General features: G+C 46.2%; 1 pseudogene; it reads right to left on the reverse strand.

Annotated features, from left to right (window-relative positions):
- Positions 1-3661: 3661 nt before the first annotated feature.
- On the reverse strand, positions 3662-20093 carry LOC139580136 (elongation factor Tu, mitochondrial-like; annotated as a pseudogene).
- Positions 20094-22149: the final 2056 nt, after the last annotated feature.

Consider the following 22149-nt stretch of genomic DNA (forward strand, 5'->3'; position numbering starts at 1 on the left):
AAACTCTCATTCTCAACAATGGTCAGCTCTGATCTTCATGTCTGCTGACCTCCGAGAAGCTGGATGTGTTTGACCTGAAGAAATACATCAGATGCAAGATGCATCTCTTCTCAAACTTCTCCCAGTTGTCAGATACCTCTAGAACGGCCCTGTAAGTGCTTAGTCAAGTTACATTCCAGACAGCATGCTAAATGTAACATAATAATGAACATCAGCTTGCATTTGCACCATTTAGGCTGACAACTCAAGTCCCTTAAGGGGAAATGTTTTGTTGGCACCTGTGTTTCTTGAGATGCACCTTTTGTTTCACAGGCTGAACGAATGTAAACTCACCAAGAAAAGCTGTGAGGCATTAGCTTCTGTTCTCAAATCAAACTCTTGCTGTCTGAGACTGCTGGACATGAGTGGCAATAAAGCTCCAGGATTGCAGGAGTAGAAGCTGCTCTCTGCTGGACTGGGGATCCGCACTGTAGGCTGGAGTACATTGAAGTGAGCGACTTAAAAAATACATAAACAATTATTTAACTAGGCAAGTCAGTTAAGAACAATTTCTTATTTACAATGACGGCCTAGACGATCCTAGGCCATCTGTGGGCCACCCTATGGGACTCCCAAATACAGTTGGATGTGATGCAGCCTGACTGACTTTGACTTTCTCCACTGCAGCAGGAAAGTGGATGTTGTAAATATAAAGATGTACATTCTTCATGTTGTAAAGGTAAGTTACAGGTTTGTGTGGGTTACTTAGCTGGATCATCTCTTCCTAGGTTGAATGATTGCAACCTCACTGAGAAATGATCTCTCAAGTTTGAGAGAGCTTGACCTGGGGGGTCATGACCTTCATGAGTGGAGGTGTTCTCTGCTGGACTGGGAAATCCACACTGTAAACTGGGGGAACTGGAGATGTATGACTGCTCCTGGATGTTGTCTATCTATGAAGGTTGAAATGACTACTTCATATTGTCTATAGCACCATTAGCTATGTGTCCATCCAATTGGTGACAAATATTCTAAAATCAGCATAAATAAAATATGCGCAGTTTTTCCCCATCTTAGATATTTCCACCAAATTCACTTGTTTAGATAAAATGCTGTGCGTGTATGGCTTCCATCGCATTTTTAACACTACTGATGGTTTTGTAACTAAAAATTTTGCTTTATATCAGCGAATGTAGCCACTCTGGTATTGGCACTTGCCCCTGTAGCCAACAGCTGGCAGATGCAGTTGAGGGTATATAGACTACATGATGAGATTATTATGAACAAAAGAGAGACGGCAGCTAAGCATCGGTCATCCATGTCACCAGAATCAGACCCTCAATATTTATTGGAAAGGAGCATGGGGACTCATCACCTTGTGAAGTTCATCATAACCTATTTCATCTGTGAGCTGATAGACTGTTGCTTTGCCAGAGTTGTAGTGGGAGGAACAACACAACATGTGACTCCAAATGTACTTCCATATGATGGTTATTATACAAACATTTGCTGATAAACTCGTTGCCACTGCCATTTCTTGCCTAGACACATTTTACCGACACCATTAAAAGATCCCACCGTATTTTGTTTAGTCAATATTTGGCAAAGGTAACCAACAAAGTTGCTGTTTCCATCCGGCCTTTTCCATCCACATGTACTTTCCGCGCATGTAAAGGTTGGATGGAAACCTGGTTAATGTAGTTATAGATTTGTGTGCATTACTTAGCAGCATTCTCTCTCTCCAGGTTGAATGATTACACCTTAACAGGAATCCTGTGAGGTGGTGTCTTCAACTCTCAGCTTAAACACCTCAAGTTTGAGAAAGCTAGACTTAAAGGAAATGAACTCCAGGATTCAGGAGTGAGATTCGGCTGTGCTGGACTTGAGAATCCACAATGTAGATCGGAGACGCTGAGGTAAAACTATCCCTCATCAAATCAAATTGTATTTGGTTCGACATCCACATATTTAGCAGATGTTATTGTAGCGAAATTATTGTGTTCCTAGCTCCAACTTAGTTTAGTTTTATTAATTTCACCATTTAAAAAAAGAAACCACACATAACACTTGAAAAAGCCATACATGCACATGATTAAAATCATGGAGGATAACACACAATAAAGTCTGGGACTTATTTCCATTGTTAAATCATGGAGGATAACACAATAAAGTCTGAGACTTATTTCCATTGTTAAATCATGGAGGATAACACAATAAAGTCTGAGACTTTATTTCCATTGTGGTTCTCTTACAGTGCAGTAATATCTAACAATTCACAACAATACACACCAATCCAAAAGTAAAGGTATGCGAATTAAGAAATATATACATATTAGGAGGAGTATATGTTGAAGTCGGGAGTATAAATAATGTATATATGTGTATATGTCACAGGAGGTCGGTGGCGCCTTAACTGGGGAGGACGGGCTCATGGCATTGGCTGGGGCGGCGATTTAGTGGAATGGTATCAAACACATGGTTTCCATGGTTTCCATATGTTTGATGCCATTCTATTTGCTCTGTTTCAGCCGTTAGTATGAACCGTGCTTCCCTCGGCAGCCTCCGCTGGTATATGTGATGGGATGTATAGACATTATGGACAGTATGTGGATAGAATATGTACTATATACTTGAAGAATATGTACAGTAGGGTAGAATAGTTAATATACAGCAATAGTTGAATAGGATGGACTTGACTAGAATTTTGTATATACATATGAAGTGGGTAAAACAGTATGTAACATTTAAGTGACCAGTGTTCCATTATTAAAGTGACCAGTGATTCCATGTCTGTGTACATAGGGCAGCAGCCTCTAAGGTGCAGGGTTGAGTAACCGGGCTAGTAAGCCGGCTAGTGACAGTGACTAAGTTTCAGAGCAGGGTACTGGGTGGAGTCCAGGCTAGTGAAATTATGAATCTGGGCACCAGTCCATTATTTGACAAAATTGATCAGTTTAAATGTGTTCATTTCAATTCAATAAAAGGTTCAACATTGTTCAACATATGACATTAAAATGACACATCGCTACAGATGCAAAATGTACATTTTCTGAAATATGTTATACTGTAGTGAATTTTCCTCTCTCACTTTCCACAGGCTGGCAGGCTGCAGCATCGCAGAGAAAGGCTGTGCTTCTCTTGTTTCAGCTCTGAGGTCGGACCGCTCCCACCTGAAGGAGCTGGACCTGAGTGGAAATGCTCCAGGAGACTCTGGAGTAAAGCTGCTCTCTTCTCTACGAGAGGATCCCCTCTATAGAACTGGAGACACTGGGGTGAGTTTTACTGATCAGTTTCATGAGCACACTGATGTAGTGATCAGTAAGCCATTGTAGACATCCAGACACTGAGTCATATTCAACATATGCCAGGTTCTTATTGGATAAGTTCAGGTAGTCCCCTGCCCGTTTTGTTCCGTGTTCTTCTCTTTGATGTCTAGTGAATACGACCCTATATGTCTATGCTGCTGTATGAGGACTCTGAGATCCACTTCCCTTCTTTACTTCCCAGGTTGAAATGATTGACAGCTCACAGAGTCAGTGAAGGAATGGCCTCAGCTCCAAGTCCTTGGTTGTGGTAGTGCCCTGCAGTTAAATGTTTTTCAAACAGTTACTAAATTAATTTCAAAGTGCAAGAATGTAAATATTCAATGCTTCGAATCAATGATAATAGCTCCTTGAATCTCTCAATCAATCAGAGAGCCCTGGCGAAGTGGTGCTAGGAAAATAACCTCAACAAACACGTCACCGGGGGCACACTGCCTGCCCTCCAGGACATCTACAGCACCCGGTGTCACAGGGAAGGCCAAGAAGATGAACAAGGATCTCAGCCACCCGAGCCAAGTCCTGTTCACCTTGCTACCATGTAGAAGGTGGAAACAGTACAGGTGCATGGAAGCCTGGGACAGAGAGACTGAAAAACAGCTTTTATCTCCAGGCCATGCAGACCGTTAATATAGGGGGGAGGGGTGGTTGGATGGGTGTGGGCTGAAGAAACGGGATGAGAGGTTGAGACCCACTTTTTGTTTTTTTGTTTGAAAATATTTGCACAAGTGTTCTGTTTCTGTTGCTTGTTAGTGTAGTGTGTGTTCTGTTAGCTTAGTAAAAAGCCCTCCTTTTATAATGACATGTTATATCCATCATGTCCGTACATATTGACTGTAGTGCCAGTGTCACTATAGTCAGCTTCTTAATCTCAACAACCTGATAGTCTTCCTAGTGACTCTACATCTTACCAGACTTTATTTCAGTGTATTATATGTCTCAGGATTGTCTTGTGTGTTGTACACTGCTTTGATCTTATTGTAGCACCATGGCTTTTTTGAAAATGTAGCATTTCTTACATTCTATGTAACCCTGTGTGTTAATCTATGGTTAACTGTATTTCATACTATGTAACCATGTGTGTTAATCTATGGTAAACTGTATTTCATATTATGTAACCCTGTGTGTTAATCTATGGTAAACTGTATTTCATGTTCTTTATACGAAAGTAGAAGCTGTTATTCATATTGACGTGCTGACATTGTGTCCATTTGTGATTAATTGAATTACAGCTATGAATGTTCATACAGTAATAAATCAGGTCTACCTGTGTGGTGAAATATGATCCCTTATTGATGTCACCTGTTAAATCCACTTCATTGCAGATGAAGGGGGGAGGAGTCAGGTTGAAGGATTTTTAAGCCTTCAGACAATTGAGACATGGATTGTGTACAGTATGTGTGCCAAGGCCTTTAAGGTGTTCTCTGTTGCCGCCAACTAAAATTGATTTGACATGGAACAAAATAAATGTGACTACTATACCATATTTGAATAGTTGTCTAAGTGGTATATGAAGCTGCTAGTTCAGGGGACTATTGCTGCCCAAACCTGAATCTAAAGAACCTAGAACACCTTTATTATACAAGGTCCGCCAAACAATGTGGAGTAGGAATGTGTGAAAACAGGCAGGATGTTTTACTATTAAATACATTTTATTACGCAAGAGGACAATGACAGTCTGTTCAGTCTTTTGACAGAAAGGCAACTACTGAACATCTCATTGTGGGTCTTCCTGGTTGGTGAGTGAGGCAGAGAGACATACAAGTCTCAGCAGCTCCTTTACTAGCTGTGTGTGTGTGTGTGTGTCTAGAGACCGATCTTGTTGGACAGCTGGAGTGCTTACCTTCCCCACCATTGCAGTCCCCCTCCCCTTCCCTTCCCTCCCCCTCCCATATTTTCTACCTACTCTCCCTCAGCCCCCAGTTGTGTTGGTACTTCCTCTGTGGTGGTGCAGTATGTCAGTAACCACGGCCGGTGCCAATAGCTTTTGTTGCCATCTCTGAGAGTGAACCGTTGACCTTTCTCCAGAATCGTAGGCTGGCGCAGGGTGAGGGTCGGGGATGTGTCTTCACCTGGCATCACCATGTCCTGTTAGAGAGAGGAGAAGAAGGTAAAGTACAGCCCTGGAACTATGGTGCACACTTTATTTTAGAATACACAAATCACATTGGGGAAAAAGATTTCAAAAGGTGACAGATGGACACATACCTTGTGCTCCTGCCAGGTAGACCCTGCTAGGCCATGTCCCAGGTGAGTGAGAACATAGACTGGCATGAAGTCACTGACAAAGGGCTTGTGTCTGCCTCCCTCCTCCTTACTCAGAACATAGACCTGGGATGAAGAGATGTTTTAATGACAGATTCTACAGCCATTCAATTAAAGAACACATACTGCTAACCTTGGACTGCGAGAATAATACACTAGTTCATAAACACAATTTACAAGTCTCCCCACAAATACTATACCATAGTTAAGAGGGTCAAATTTTAAACAGCTGAATAAAGGGAAACTATTTCAGGTGGTCTAGGATACTGTAATAGTTACAGTGCAACACTACGCATAGAGCACACCTAACAGTTTTTATTTTTTATTTTTTATTTAACCTTTATTTAACCAGGTAGGCAAATTGAGAACACGTTCTCATTTACAATTGCGACCTGGCCACGATAAAGCAAAGCAGTTCGACACATACAACAACACATAGTTACACATGGAGTAAAACAAACATATAGTCAATGATACAGTGAAAAAAAATAAGTCTATATACAATGTGAGCAAGTGAGGTGAGATAAGGGAGGTGAAGGCAAACAAATATATGTATAAATAAATAAAAATATAAAAAGGCCATGGTGGCGAAGTAAATACAACACAGCAAGTAAAATAAAAACTAAAAACACTGGAATGGTTGGTTTGCAGTGGAAGAAAGCGCAAAGTAGAGACAGAAATAATGGGGTGCAAAGGAGCAAAATAAATAAATAAATACAGTAGGTAAAGAGGTAGTTGTTTGGGCTAAATTATAGATGGGCTATGTACAGGTGCAGTAATCTATGAGCTGCTCTGACAGCTGGTGCTTAAAGCTAGTGAGGGAGATAAGTGTTTCCAGTTTCAGAGATTTTTGTAGTTCGTTCCAGTCATTGGCAGCAGAGAACTGGAAGGAGAGGCGGCCAAAGGAAGAATTGGTTTTGGGGGTGACCAGAGAGATATACCTGCTGGAGCGCGTGCTACGGGTAGGTGTTGCTATGGTGACCAGCGAGCTGAGATGAAGGGGGGACTTTACCTAGCAGGGTCTTGTCAGATGACCTGGAAGCCAGTGGGTTCGGCGACGAGTATGAAGCGAGGGCCAGCCAACGAGAGTGTACAGGTCGCAGTGGTGGGTAGTATATGGGGCTTTGGTGACAAAACGGATGGCACTGTGATAGACTGCATCCAGTTTATTGAGTAGGGTTTGGCAGGCTATTTGGCAAATGACATCACCGAAGTCGAGGGTTGGTTAGGATGGGTCAGTTTTACAAGGGTATGTTTGGCAGCATGAGTGAAGGATGCTTTGTTGCGGAATAGGAAGCCAATTCTAGATTTAACTTTGGATTGGAGATGTTTGATGTGAGTCTGGAAGGAGAGTTTACAGTCTAACCAGACACCTAGGTATTTGTAGTTGTCCACATATTCTAAGTCAGAGCCGTCCAGAGTAGTGATGTTGGACAGGCGGGCAGGTGCAGGCAGCGATCGGTTGAAGAGCATGCATTTAGTTTTACTTGTATTTAAGAGCAATTGGAGGCCACGGAAGGAGAGTTGTATGGCATTGAAGCTCGCCTGGAGGGTTGTTAACACAGTGTCAAAAGAAGGGCCAGAAGTATACAGAATAGTGTCGTCTGCGTAGAGGTGGATCAGAGAATCACCAGCAGCAAGAGCGACATCATTGATGTATACAGAGAAGAGAGTCGAAGTGCAAGAATTGAACCCTGTGGCACCCCCATGGAGACTGCCAGAGGCCCGGACAACAGACCCTCCGATTTGACACACTGAACTCGATCAGAGAAGTAGTTGGTGAACCAGGCGAGGCAATCATTAGAGAAACCAAGGCTGTCGAGTCTGCCGATGAGGATGTGGTGATTGACAGAGTCGAAAAGCCTTGGCCAGGTCAATGAATACGGCTGCACAGTATTGTTTCCTATCGATGGCGGTTAAGATATCGTTTATGACCTTGAGCGTGGCTGAGGTGCACCCATGACCAGCTCTGAAACCAGATTGCATCGCGGAGAAGGTATGGTGGGATTCGAAATGGTCGGTAATCTGTTTGTTGACTTGGCTTTCGAAGACCTTAGAAAGGCAGGGTAGGATAGATATAGGTCTGTGGGCTTGTTAGGGTCCAAGAGTGTCCCCCCCTTTGAGAGGGGGTAGTAGCCGCAGCTGCTTTCCAAATCTTTGGGAATCTCAGACGACACGAAAGAGAGGTTGAAAAGGCTAGTAGATAGGGGTAGCAACAATTTCAGCAGATAGTTTTAGAAAGAAAGGGTCCAGATGATCTAGCCCGGCTGATGTGTAAGGGTCCAGATTTTGCAGCTCTTTTAGAACATCAGCTGACTGTGTTTGGGGAGAAAGAGAAATGGGGACGGCTTTGGGCGAGTAGCAGAGGGGAGGGCAGTGCTGTCGTCCGGGGGGTAGGGGCAGCGAGGTGGAAAGCATGGCCAGCCGTAGAAAAATGCTTATTGAAATTCTCAATTATAGTGGATTTGTCAAGGAGTGGTGACCGTGTTTTCCTATCTTCAGAGCAGTTGGGAAGCTTGGGAGGAGGTGTTCTTATTCTCCATGGACTTTACAGTGTCCCAGAACTTTTTTGAATTTGCTGTTGCAGGAAGCAAATTTCTGCTTGAAAAAGCTAGCCTTGGCTTTTCTAACTGCCTGTGTATATTGGTTTCTAGCTTCCCTGAAAAGTTGCATGTCACGGGCTGTCCGATGCGGGTGCAGAACGCCATAGGGCATGTTTTTCTGTTGGTTAAGGGCAGTCAGGTCAGGAGAGAACCAAGGGCTATATCTGTTCCTCCTGGTTCTACATTTCTTGAATGGGGCATGCTTATTCAAGATGGTGAGGAAGGCATTTAAAAAAAATGTCCAGGCATCCTCTACTGACGGGATGAGATCAATATCCTTCACCAACAGTTCACACTCCTCTAGGGCTGCTAGCTGAAGATACAGACCTGGGCTTTATTTATCATACAGACCTGGACTTTCCTTATTTATATGATATAGACCTGGACTTTATTTATTTATGATACAGACCTGGACTTTATTTATTATATGATACAGACCTGGGCCTGGACTTTCTGGTGGGGCTGGATGGAGCCTGGCTTGCTCATCACCATGCCTCTCCTGGTGTCCTACTCCTCTTCAGCCCTCGGACCAGGAGCCCCCAGGTTGTCTCCTGCCTCGGCTCTGTCCAGAGACTGAGTGGAACATCTCAATGCCTGGGGAGGAGAGAGAGGGGGAGCGAGGGAACGAGGGAGTGAGAAGGGAGGTGAAGGGAGAACAATTAGAGTGGGAATTGGTGGTGTGTTTGGAGGTTTTGGATGGAGTTGAGGGGTTACCAGAGGGATATTATGGGTGACTCTGTCCAGTAGTCTGATTAGGGGGTAATTAGTGCTAGAAGTGCAGTGGAGAGACTTGTTGTAGTTGTAACTTGGTGTTAGAGCTAGTTCTGTCTGTACTAGGGGTTAGCACTAGTTCTGTCACCACTCTGTACTAGGGGTTAGGACTAGTTCTGTCACCACTCTGTACTAGGGGTTAGGACTAGTCTCTGTCGCCACTCTGTACTAGGGGTTAGGACTAGTTCTGTCACCACTCTGTACTAGGGGTCCAGGACTAGTTCTGTGGCCACTCTGTACTAGGGGTTAGGACTACAGGTCTGTCACCACTCTGTACTAGGGGTTAGGACTAGTTCTGTCACCACTCTGTACTAAGGGGTTAGGACTGGTTCTGTCACCAGCTCTGTACTAGGGGTTAGGACTAGTTCTGTCACCACTCTGTACTAGGGGTTAGGACTAGTTCTGTGGCACCACTCTGTACTAGGGGTTAGGACTCAGTTCTGTCACCACTCCGTACTAGGGGTTAGGACTGGTTCTGTCACCACTCTGTACTAGGGGTTAGGACTAGTTCTGTCACCACTCTGTACTAGGGGTTCAGGACTAGGTTCTGTCACCACTCTGTACTAGGGGTTAGGACTAGTTCTGTCACCACTCTGTACTAGGGGTTAGGACTAGTTCTGCCAGTCCTCTGTACTAGGGGTTAGGACTAGTTCTGTCACCACTCTGTACTAGGGGTTAGGACTAGTTGCTGTCACCCACTCTGTACTAGGGGTTAGGACTAGTCTCTGTCACCACTCTGTACTAGGGGTTAGGACTAGTTCTGTCACCACTCTGTACTAGGGGTCTAGGGGCTAATTCTGCCAGTCCTCTGTACTAGGGGTTGTAGTTGTAGTGCTGTCAGATTGCTCCTGTACTAGGGGTTAGGACTAGTTCTGTCACCACTCTGTACTAGGGGGTAGGACTAGTTCTGTGGCCACTCTGTCCTAGGGGTTAGGACTAGTTCTGTCACCACTACTTGCTACTAGGGGTTAGGACTAGTTCTGTGGCCACTCTGTACTAGGGGTTAGGGCTGGTTGCTGTCACCACTCTGTACTAGGGGTTAGGGGCTAATTCTGCCAGTGCTCCTGTACTAGGGGTTAGTTGTAGTTTTGTTAGTACTCTGTACTAGGGGTTCGGGGCTATTGTTGTCAGTCCACTGTGACAATGAACAGCAATGATAGTGTTAAACTGTACTTACAGGAATAATTCTAGAAATATGAACACAGTAATAGAACACAGTTTTACAGCATCTGTTACCTGTGTGCTACAGCTGTACCATTAGAAGAATGAAAGCTCTACGAATGAGCAAAAAGTAGAATTGTTGGAAATTAATTGAAATCAAATCTTTCTATAGTGTTGTGGCTCCCCATTCACTTACCAGTGACCACAGACTTGAAGGCACGGTTGTGCCCCACAAACTCACGGTCGTCGCCCTTCTTAATGACACCCCTACTCCAAAGTGCCAGTCACCACCGTACCCCTGCCTGAAAGAGGGATGAATGAATACACGTTTAATAAATGGTTTTGATACCCAGAGGGAGGACGTGGTTAGACAACAGACAGATCAGAACAGAGACAGGAGCACTGACAGCTGACGGGACAAGTCACATCACACGTGCATCAATCAAAATAAACGGTGGAAACAGAAAGGTACAAAGGAAACTGATACAAGTGCTTCCAAACAATTACTGTCTGACTAAGTCACAACGACAGGGAGAGGAAGAACGCGAATGTTATAGATATACTGATTATTCCTACACAGATGTACAGGAAACAGGCACGTTGTTCCCATCACAAAACACATGCTGCATCAGACATAGCACATCTTTGAAATGATTCAGTTATCAAGATAGCTCAGTGGCTACGGAAACCGTTGTCAAACACTGGGATGAGCCTAGCAAGGGGGCAGGCTCTGTATGCACGGAACAGTGGGATCCTATAGCAGTGTTTTATCTATTGTCATGTGTTCATCAGGAAACACTATCTGATAGTGCACAGTGGAAGAGACTTGAATTTATCCCTGCACTACTTCTGAATGATGTCATTTTAAATAGCTTAACAATGAGTCAGATCAATGGCATAGTGGAGGGAAACTACCTAGTGGCAACACAGCTTTTTAACTAAATGACAAATCTGGGTTTCTATACGATTTGAGCTAGTTGTCAGTGGCCTGGGATCGAGTAGACTCCCTCGATAGGCAGCAGGAAGGGTTTCTCCAGCTCTCTCTTGGGCAGAGGGACATATTCATCCACTATTGCTAGGAGCTTCAGCACTGCGTTCACCCCCAGGTCAGGCTGTTTGTTCTGGGGAGGTGAGACGAGGTGGGAGGACAACAGGTAAGGTTTCACCTAAAAAGGTAGCCTCATAATTACCAGACTGATTACCGGCTGCGCTGTCTGTCTGGACGGGATGCCGTTTGAGCCAAGAGGCGTTACACAAAACAAATTCAAAGGTGATTGGATCACCTTCAAACCAATCAGGAAGAGAGCCCACCGTGCTGCATTTTTCGGAAGTAACACAAGCACTTGCCATCTTCTCTTCGGGAAAGGCATATGGAACAGCAGGACAAATCGGCTAAACGAGCCAAAAAAGGCAGATAAATATATACATGTCAAAGTGAAAATAAAAATTGTAGCCCAACATCAGCCAGGGGTATATCTTAATGAATTTGCACCTAATGTTTTTGCCAAACTGTCAGCGATGACAGTGACCTCAGATAGCCTTCCGTTCTCTAATTTAGATGAGATGCTTTCACACAGAATGGAGCAGCTCTGATAGGGAGCAGAGTTTATTTGGCAGAGCTCAGACTGTCATGTGAGAAGCTTTATATTTAGCCATCACCTTGGAAGTATGACGTCACATGTGTTGTTGTCTACTGCCCTGTCCTGCAACAACGACGCTACGTGTCCGTCATCAACTAAACCACCCCCATAGTTCAGAGGATGCTGATTGGTCCAGAGTGCAACGGTGATAGAAAAGATGGGGCTCATGCTATCGCAGCCCTACCAGACTGACACCCCTACCAGACTGAGCACCCCTACCCAGACTGACACCCCTACCAGACTGACGCCCCTACCCAGACTGCAGCACCCCTACCAGACTGACACCCCTGCAGTGTTTAATGTAAGCTCGCGGGGTGAGGAGGATTTGTGAGGCTACCTAAAGGGAGCACATTGAAATGAGTCAGTTGAGCACTTGCGTTTTTAAACCTCAATTATGTCGCATGTTTGTATTATTGTACTAACATGGCTGAAGCCGTTTGTATTTTAAATCGGTCAAATAAAATGGATCAGACCTTGCCAGCGAGCTGATAGCCTGTCTGAAGTTGTGAGGTTATTCTGTCACCGCCCCAACCCTACCTCGTACCATGCACTCACCTCCAGGGCACAGAGGGCCGAGCCGATGACGACGGGCGTGTTCTCACCGTCGTAGCCAAACTCTGTGAGCAGCTCTCTGATCTCCAGCTCAACCAGCTCCAGCATCTCCTTGTCCTCCACCGCATCCGCCTTGTTCACAAACACCACCACGTGCTCCACGCCGATCTGCCGGGCCAGCAGGAGGTGCTCCCTGGGTCTGGGGCATCGTGTCCGTCCGTGGCCGTTACCACCCAGGATGCAGCCGTCCAGCTGAGCCGTGCCTGTGATCATGTTCTAGATAGGAGAAAGGGTCAACATGTCACCTTGTGTGACCTTTCATACTGTCATTCTCTATTTCTTTACCTTTCATACTGTCATTCTCTATTTCTTTACCTTTCACGCTGAATACTGCATTGCTGAGGATGGGCCTGCTAGTCCACCATCTCTCGGTACTGTTTCTGTTCCTGCTGTATCCCGTGAGCAAATCAACGTGGATTTTGATCCAATGCCCCTAGCCTCTGACCCCCATTAAAATTCTGGTCCCGTAATCACCAGTGTCTCAGTAGGAGTAGAGATCTAGGATCGGTTTTGCCTTTGAAATTACAGACCTGCCAAACACTTTGGGACCCCCAGTGGGTTAAAAAAAATATATATATATTTTACCAGGCAAGTCAGTTAAGAACAAATTCTTATGTTCAATGACGGACTAGGAACAGTGTGTTAACTGCCTTGTTCAGGGCAGGACGAACAAGATGTTTACCTTGTCAGCTCGGGAATTGTATCTTTGCAAACCTTCCGGTCACTAGTCCAACGCTCTAACCACTAGGCTACCTGCCGCCCTGGCTTTTGACTCAGAAATACATTTAAATGTACAATCAGGGCTCTCCCCTAGGATTTTCTGACAAAGTGGTGCTGATATTGTGAGCCAAAGGTTGGGTAGGGGGAGATCCGGAGCGGTTTAGTCAACTCCCCCTCAGGAAGTTGGAAGCATTTAGGCAGATCCTGAAAAACCTGTAACCTGCCATTTCCTGAAACCTAGAGTCTTAAATTATATCAAACAATGTAGCCAACACGAGAAGTCTTGTTTGAGACTAAATAAAACTGAAGTGGTCTCGATGAAGCTTTCAAAAATGTTCTAGGTTCAATTTAGGGGTAATGATTATTCTAATTAATAGTTGTCTTTTTGTGGAAAGTCCAGTGAAAATATAAACTGTTTTCATTTTGTTTGTGGAGAAAATTCAGAATAATTAAATTACTGGATGCAATGTAGCAGTCCTGCTGACTGTAGCAGTCCTGCTGACTGTAGCAGTCCTGCTGACTGTAGCAGTCCTGCTGACTGTAGTAGTCCAGCTGACTGTAGTAGACCAGCTGACTGTAGCAGACTAGGACTGTAGCAGTCCAGGAGCCGACTGTAGCAGAACAGCTGACTGTAGCGGACTGGCTGTGGGCAGTCCAGCTGACTGTAGCAGTCCTGCTGACTGTAGTAGTCCTGCTGACTGTAGTACTGCAGTAGTCCTGCTGACTGTAGTACTGTAGTAGTCCTAGCTGACTGTAGCAGTCCAGCTGACTGTAGTAGGACCCAGCTGGGTGTAGTGAGAGCAGCTGACTGTAGCAGACTGACTGTAGCAGAACAGCTGACTGTAGCGGACTGACTGTAGCAGTCCAGCTGACTGTAGCAGTCCTGCTGACTGTAGTCGTGATCCTGCCTGCCGTAGCTGTAGTAGTCCTGCTGACTGTAGTACTGTAGGAGTCCTGCCTGACTAGCTAGCAGATCAGCTGACTGTGGCCGGAACAGCTGACTGTAGCAGACTGACTGTAGTAGACCAGCTGACTGTAGCAGATCAGCTGACTGTAGTAGACACCTGCTGAGCTGTGAGTAGACCAGCTGAGTGTAGTAGACCAGCTGACTGTAGCAGTCCAGCTGACTGTTTCAGTCCTGCTGACTGTAGTAGTCCAGCTGACTGTCAGCAGTCCAGCTGAGTGTAGTAGAGCAGCTGAGTGTAGTAGACCTGGCTGACTGTAGCAGTCCAGCTGACTGTAGCAGTCCTGCTGACTGTAGTAGTCCCAGCTGACTGTAGTAGACCAGCTGACTGTGGCCAGAACTGAGTGTCGCAGACCAGCTGACTGTAGCAGTCCTGCTGACTGTAGTAGTCCTGCTGACTGTAGTACTGTAGTAGTCCTGCTGACTGTAGTACTGTAGTAGTCCTGCTGACTGTAGCAGAACAGCTGACTGTAGCAGACCAGCTGACTGTAGTGAGGCCAGCTGACTGTAGGTGCAGACCAGCTGACTGTAGTAGACCTGCTGACTGTAGTAGACCTGCCTGACTGTAGTAGACCAGCTGAGTGTAGTAGACCAGCTGACTGTAGCAGTCCACGCTGAGTGTAGCACGTGCAGCTGACTGTGTGGGCAGTCCAGCTGACTGTATCAGAGCCTGCTAGACGTTAGTAGTCCTGCTGACGTTAGTAGGTGCCTGCTGACTGTCAGCAGTCCAGCTGACTGTAGTAGACCAGCTGAGTGTAGTAGTCCCAGCTGACTGTAGTAGTCCAGCTGACTGTAGTAGACCCAGCTGACTGTCAGTAGACCAGCTGACTAGCTGACTGTAGTAGACCAGCTGACTGCAGTAGTCCTGCTAACTGTATCAGTGCTCAGCTGACTGTAGTAGTCCAGCTGAGTGTAGTAGTCCTGCTGACTGGCAGTAGTCCAGGCTGACTGTAGCAGTCCAGCTGACTGTATCAGTCCAGCTGACTGTAGTAGTCCAGCTGACTGTAGCAGCAGTCCAGGTGACTGTAGGCGGACACCAGTGTGACTGTATAGCAGACCAGGTGACTGTAGTAGACCAGCTGACTGTAGTAGTCCAGGGCTGAGTGTATCAGTCCCAGCTGACTGTAGTGAGTCCAGCTGACTGTAGTAGTCCAGCTGACTGTAGTAGTCCAGCTGACTGTAGTAGTCCTGCTGACTGTAGTAGTCCTGCTGACTGTAGTAGTCCTGCTGACTGTATTAGTCCAGCTGACTGTAGTAGTCCAGCTGAGTGTAGTAGTCCCAGCTGACTGTAGTAGTCCAGCTGACTGTAGTAGACCAGCTGACTGTAGCAGTCCTGCTGACTGTAGTATACCTGCTGACTGTAGTATACCTGCTGACTGTAGGCACAGTGCCAGCTGACTGTAGTCATGATCCCAGCTGAGTGTAGTAGTCCAGCTGAGTGTAGTGGCATGCCAGCTGGCACCTGTAGTAGTCCTGCTGACTGTAGTAGTCCAGCTGACTGTAGGCAGTCCAGCTGACTGTAGTAGCCCAGCTGAGTGTAGTAGACCAGCTGACTGTCAGTAGACCAGCTGACTGTAGTAGACCAGCTGACTGTAGTAGTCCAGCTGACTGTAGTAGTCCTGCTGACTGTAGTAGTCCAGCTGACTGTAGCAGTCCCAGCTGACTGTGACCGTAGTCCAGCTGAGTGTAGTAGACCAGCTGACTGTAGTAGTCCAGCTGACTGTAGTAGACCAGCTGACTGTAGTAGCAGTCGTGCTGACTGTAGTATACCTGCTGACTGTAGTAGTCCCAGCTGACTGTAGTAGACCAGCTGACTGTAGCAGTCCTGCTGAGCTGTAGTAGTCCTGCCACGACTGTAGTAGTCCTGCTGACTGTAGTAGTCCAGCTGAGTGTAGTAGTCCAGGCTGAGTGTAGTAGTCCCAGCTGACTGTAGTAGTCCAGCTGACTGTAGTAGTCCAGCTGACTGTAGTAGTCCAGCTGACTGTACTAGTCCAGCTGACTGCCGTAGTCCTGCTGACTGTAGTAGTCCTGCTGACTGTAGTAGTCCAGCTGACTGTAGTAGTCCTGCTGACTGTAGTAGTCCTGCTGACTGTATTAGTCCAGCTGACTGTAGTAGTCCTGCTGAGCTGTAGCAGTCCAGCTGACTGTAGCAGTGCCTGCCGACTGTAGCAGTGCCAAGCTGACTGTAGTAGTCCAGCTGATGTAGTAGCCCAGCTGACTGTAGCAGTCCCAGCTGACTGTAGTAGTCCAGCTGACTGTAGTAGTCCAGCTGACTGTAGTAGTCCAGCTGACTGTAGCAGTCCTGCTGAGCTGTAGTGAGCTCAGTCCAGCTGACTGTAGTAGTCCTGCTGACTGTAGTAGTCCAGGGCTGACTGTAGTAGTCCCAGCTGAGTGTGTAGTAGTCCAGCTGACTGTAGTAGACCAGCTGACTGTAGTAGTCCAGCTGACTGTAGTAGTTCCAGCTGACTGTAGTAGTCCTGCTGACTGTAGTAGTACCCAGCTGACTGTAGTAGTCCGAGCTGACTGTAGTAGTCCTGCCTCGAGCTGTAGTAGTCCTGCTGACTGTAGTAGTCCTGCTGACTGCAGTAGTCCAGCTGACTGTAGGCTATCTGGACTATAAAACAACTGAACTAGGTCTACATGAGCTGGTTCCAGATCTCCATCCCTGACCTCATTCATCCAGTGAGCGTCTGACTACCAGGCTGCCATTCATTCAACATGCCTTGTCGTCATCCCTGACCTCATCCATCCAGTTAGGTCTGACTACCAGGCTGCCATTCATTCAACATGCCTTGTTGTCATCCCTGACCTCATCCATCCAGTGAGGTCTGACTACCAGGCTGCCATTCATTCAACATGCCTTGTTGCCATCCCTGACCTCATTCATTCTCAGTGAGGTCTGAGCTACCAGGCTGCCATTCATTCAACATGCCTTGTTGTCATCCCTGACCTCATCCATCCAGTGAGGTCTGACTATCAGGCTGCCAGGTTGCAACTCAACATGCCTTGTTGTCATCCCTGACCTCATCCATCCAGCGAGGTCTGACTACCAGGCTGCCATTCATTCAACATGCCTTGTTGTCATCCCTGCACCTCATCCAACTCCAGTGAGGTCTGACTACCAGGCTGCCATTCATTCAACATGCCTTGTTGTCATCCCTGACCTCATCCATGCAGGATCAGGTCTGACTACCAGGCTGCCATTCATTCAACATGCCTTGTTGTCATGGCTGGTTGACCTTGACTATTATCACATCATTAGCAGCCTACTGTCGACCTCCAGCTATATGAGCAGGACAGATCAACAACTGATTCATTAACATGGGACTACTAGTCTTTAACGGTGAAAGACTATGAGTGGAACAGCTCCCACGGCCATGTCCGTTTCCATGCCACGCAGCGACGTGCACTGAACTACCGATGCACTGCACGTGTCCTTGCTTGTCAATGCGCTCGCGCCTACTACGGTGGGTGGAGATCAAAGCATCTGTGGGCCACAAAAAGTGTTTTCCACTTCGTTGAGCTAAACGCTGTAGCTAACTACTTTCTTCGTAATGACGCCTTAGCTAAGGTTGCCACCTACCAAATAGTGGTGGTTATGTGCTGGGCTAAACACAGCCATTACCCTCCCTGTATTCCTCACACATCAGTGGTATCAACAGACCAAGTGGAGAGCTGCCATGCGGCTGGAGGGAGCAAATAATACTAAAGCAGAGAGCGAGAGATTCTCTCCTCGCCCAGGAGCTCTGACTGGCTCAGCTCCAACATCAGATGGTTGAGTCAAAAATGGATGATGTGTTCTGTATATTTTAGAGTCGTTTCTTTAACCGGAGTACTTTGATCTCAAATTGCGTGCATGGTCTATGCAAAATGCGTGCAGGTTGGCAGGTCTGAATAAGAGGGAGGAACTGATCCTAGATCAGCACTCCTACTGAGACTTTGTGGAAACGGGCCTCAGGGTTATGGATAAGGCAACATGACGAACATCCCTGTGCCGTGTACCCATCCAATCCTGTCAGATCTTCTCAAACACCACAAGAGGGGTTAACCTGACGACTCAAACTGAATTCTTCCACTGCTCTATGTTCGTTACATACTTCAGTCTGAGACTGCCATCATTTTAAGACATTTGTGGTGACGTCAAAATGATGGGTGTTGTACAAAACAAAAGTCATCAGTGATTGGATCGTCTCTTACCAATCAGAGTATCAAAGCCAATGACGAATTTTCAAACCACCGCTTTACCCACGTGTGTTCTGGCTCTGGCCTAACCCATCAGTTTCTGGGACCAATCAGAATGGTTACAATGTGTTTGTGTTCTAGAAATCATCAGGTAGGTACTCAGATACAGATTGATTGTGTCACAAAAACTCTCGTCCGTGGATGTAGCCTGGCATTTGGCTGAAGCAAGGAGTTTGGGTAGCCAGGCAACAGAGAGGTATGGGTTTGGGGTGGATTTTAGAATGGGAATAACATGTGTGTTCAGGCGCCTTGTGTTACCTTGTCGGAGTCAGCATGGCCCGGGCAGTCTGTGTGTGCATAGTGTCTATTGGCTGTGGTGTTCTCTACATGGGATGCATTGATGGTGATGCGCCTGGCCTTCTCCTCGGGGGCATCGTCAATGTCCTCATACTTCTACTATAGTGGGCGCCTCCAGCCTACAGCCAGCACTGGGAAACACCAAAGGCTCAATTAGAAACATACAACAGCATCAAATATAGAACACACAGCATCTGACAGGGAACATTGTTGTCTTTGCTGGCAAATGCTTTGATTGGTCAACAGTCCACAGTAACTCAGTGGGTTTCAAGCGCGACTTGTTATCTGTTTAGTTTGAATTCAATAATACAGATGTAAAGTGAGAAAAATAAAAGGTGACATCAGTTACCTTTGGTGATGGCAGCCGTTAGAGTTGTCTTGCCATGGTCAACATGGCCGATCGTGCCAATGTTCACATGGGGCTTGTCTCTTGCGTACGTTTTCTTGGCCTTGGCCTCTGCCTGCAGAAGTTCCGCCGAGTGGGAAATGGCACTACACACTGAGAGAGAAAAAGGATGAAGAAGAGTGTTTGATGGACAGCAGGAACAGACAGACACATATGGGCAGGAGATCAGTCCAAAAAGGGGAATCGTGAACCCAGTTTTGCCACCCAATGCATTACTAAAACCAGCAAACATTTCTACCCCCTAGGACTTGTGATTTTATATCCCTGATTGGTTAGCCATAGGATGTGTGAATGACTGCATACTCATACTTCAAAACACTGTCTAGGTACTCACCAGTTTATAGGAGCTGTGCAGGAGGACCCGGTGAGGAAAGCTGAAGGGCTCGAATGATAACATGTATTTAGTAATCAGGTGACCGTCGACTGTGTCAAGAGAAGTCGCTAGCCTAAATATGACAAGGTGTAGATACATGGCTTAGCGCCGTCTAGCTTCGTCCTGCAACATAAGGGATTATGTTGAGACATTGGTTTTATTATATACAACTCATAAGACTAATGTCACAACAAAACCCCTTAGCTATGTTGCGGGAGCGAAGCTAGGCACATGCATAATGTGTATAGGCGAGCTTATCTGTTATAACCTAGGCTACATCAGATACACGTTTACTGTTGGCTGTATGTTATGCCTTTTTTTCAAAATGCAAATGTGTCTGACGCTAGCTACATCGTTAGAAAACTAATTTCGTTTTTAAGCTGTGTCTGACGCGTTTCTGATAGGCCTAACGTTTTCACAACGCAAGAGATAGCTAGTTTAACTAATATTATTTAACGTGACCTTGCTCTGCCTGCGGAACGAGTAGAGCGGCTAGCCTGCTACAGCATCCTTGCTCACTCGGGTTAATTCAAACACCACATACGTTTCGTGGCGATTAAAAAGCAAAACATTATAATGGTAAATAAAGATTATTAATAATTGAACGCAGTAAATTGCAATATTGGGCGTGTGGTTGTGAATGCATTGTATAACTTTAACTAACCAGAGAAACATGCACGAAAACCCAACGAGCGCCGCCATCTTGGACTGACAAGGGAATGAAAGTGACGTCCGTACATGGTAACTGTTTCTTACTCTCTCTCTCTCTCTCTTCTTCTTCGTCTGTGGGTTATATGGCGGACGACAAGCCCGAAAAGGTGTGTGGCCGCCACCAACTGGATGGGTTAAAACCAAAACAAGGTAAAAAGAAAATCCCAATTTTGTACGTGATAGGGACAATCTATGGAATCCACCCAAATAAAAATAGTACATTGACAAAAACAAAACTCTCACTTCTTCCTTCTTTCAAATTGTCCATATCTCCTTTCTCATGATCGAAGGGCCTGAGAGTGGTGGCACGAGCCTTGTGACAATATTCCATGTCACTCCTTCGCTGAGAAATCTTTCAGCCCCAGGAACCGCTCCACCACTTCCACAATGATTTCTATTTTCCCTCCGACCTTCTCTCCACCTTGGCAGTGCCATTAATTACCATAGCTATAAAGGCCACAAAGTTCACCTTATTAAACTTTAAAATGTCAAGATCCTGCTGGTGAAAGGCAAGAACCCCTGCAGCCTGCAGTGAAGGCCTATCCACCCCCAAGGACTCTTCAGGTGCACCATTCAAACCCTCGAACCTTTTTAACAGCTACTGCATGTGATATCCTTTGGACAGCCCTAGGACTTCGGCCTCCTCATTCTCTTTCACCCTTGTGGGTTATTCAGAAGACGTGGCTTTCGTGGCCTCCCGAGTGGCGCAGTGGTCTAAGGCTGTGCCACCAGAGACTCTGGGTTTGAGCCCAGGCGCTGCCGTGACCGGGAGGCTCCATGGGGCGATGCACAATTGGCCTAGCGTCGTCTGGTTTAGGGAGGGTTTTGGCCAGGGGTTGGGGGTGTCCTTGCCTCATCGCACACTCACGCGAAGCTCCTGTGGCGGGCCGGAGTGCAATGCACGCTGGACCAGGCCGCCAGGTGTACGGTGCTTCCTCCGTCCCGTCGGTGCGGCTGGCTTCCGGGTTGGATGCGCGCTGTGTTAAGAAGCAGTGCGGCTTGGTTTTGGTTGTTTCAGAGGACACATGACCCTTGACCCCCGTCTCTCCCGAGTCCGTACGGGAGTTGTAGCAATGAGACAATACAGTAACTACTAACAATTGGATACCATGCAAAAGGGGCTTTTTTTTTTTTTTTTTAAAGACGTGGCTTCATGGCAACTTCCCACCACAATTGCAACATGTCACATTTTCATCACTTTTATAACACATGATATGATCTTTTCCACATCTTGGACATCTCGCCTTCTCCCTCATGCATACACTTGAAAAATTACCAAGATCTTTACAATGCATTTATTTCCCACTCCCCTCGGGTCTGACACCTACTAAGATGGAGCATTTTAAAACCTCCCCTGTCCTCTCCATCAGACAGGTTCCGAATCATGCTTCATTTTGTCCTCACACATCATCAGGTGTTTGTGTGTGTGTGTGTGTGTGTGTGTGTGTGTGTGTGTGTGTGTGTGTGTGTGTGTGTGTGTGTGTGTGTGTGTGTGTGTGTGTGTGTGTGTGTGTGTGTCTGTGTGTGTGTGTGTGTGTGTGTGTGTGTGTGTGTGTGTGTGTGTGTGTGCGCGCATGTGTGCGTGTGTGTGTGTATATGCCCTCAAACATGCTGTAAGGTCTCAGGTCCCTCTACTCCTTTAGTCTGACAACTAATTTTAACTCAACTCCAAATCTTTCGGTTTGTACTCTTTGATCTCTGAACTGTGGTGAGTTTGAGCTGCCCCTTCGAACCAACTTCTCTGGTTTTAAATGGCCTATGTGGCATCGGATTATGAGTTAGAAACATTAATTCTTCCCGAGTACAAAATTTACTCCAAAGTGTAAATAGGATAATAAAGGTAAGGTCCAGTCTCGTCCAAAGCTCAGTTTTCGTGAGTTAGTTCGTTACGGCGTACTGGAAGGTTGGGTATGTATTACCTTCATGCCCACTTGCCCAGTAACAGGAGAGAAGCACTGGACTTAAGATGGTGGACTTATGTGGCCTTTATAGCTATGGTAATTAATGGCACTGCCAAGGTGGAGAGAAGGTCGAGGAAAATAGAAATCATTGTGGATAGTGGCGGAGCGGTTCCTGGGCTGAAAG

Source organism: Salvelinus alpinus, chromosome 1 (genome assembly GCF_045679555.1).
Source record: "Salvelinus alpinus chromosome 1, SLU_Salpinus.1, whole genome shotgun sequence".
In the NCBI taxonomy this organism is placed as follows: domain Eukaryota; kingdom Metazoa; phylum Chordata; class Actinopteri; order Salmoniformes; family Salmonidae; genus Salvelinus; species Salvelinus alpinus.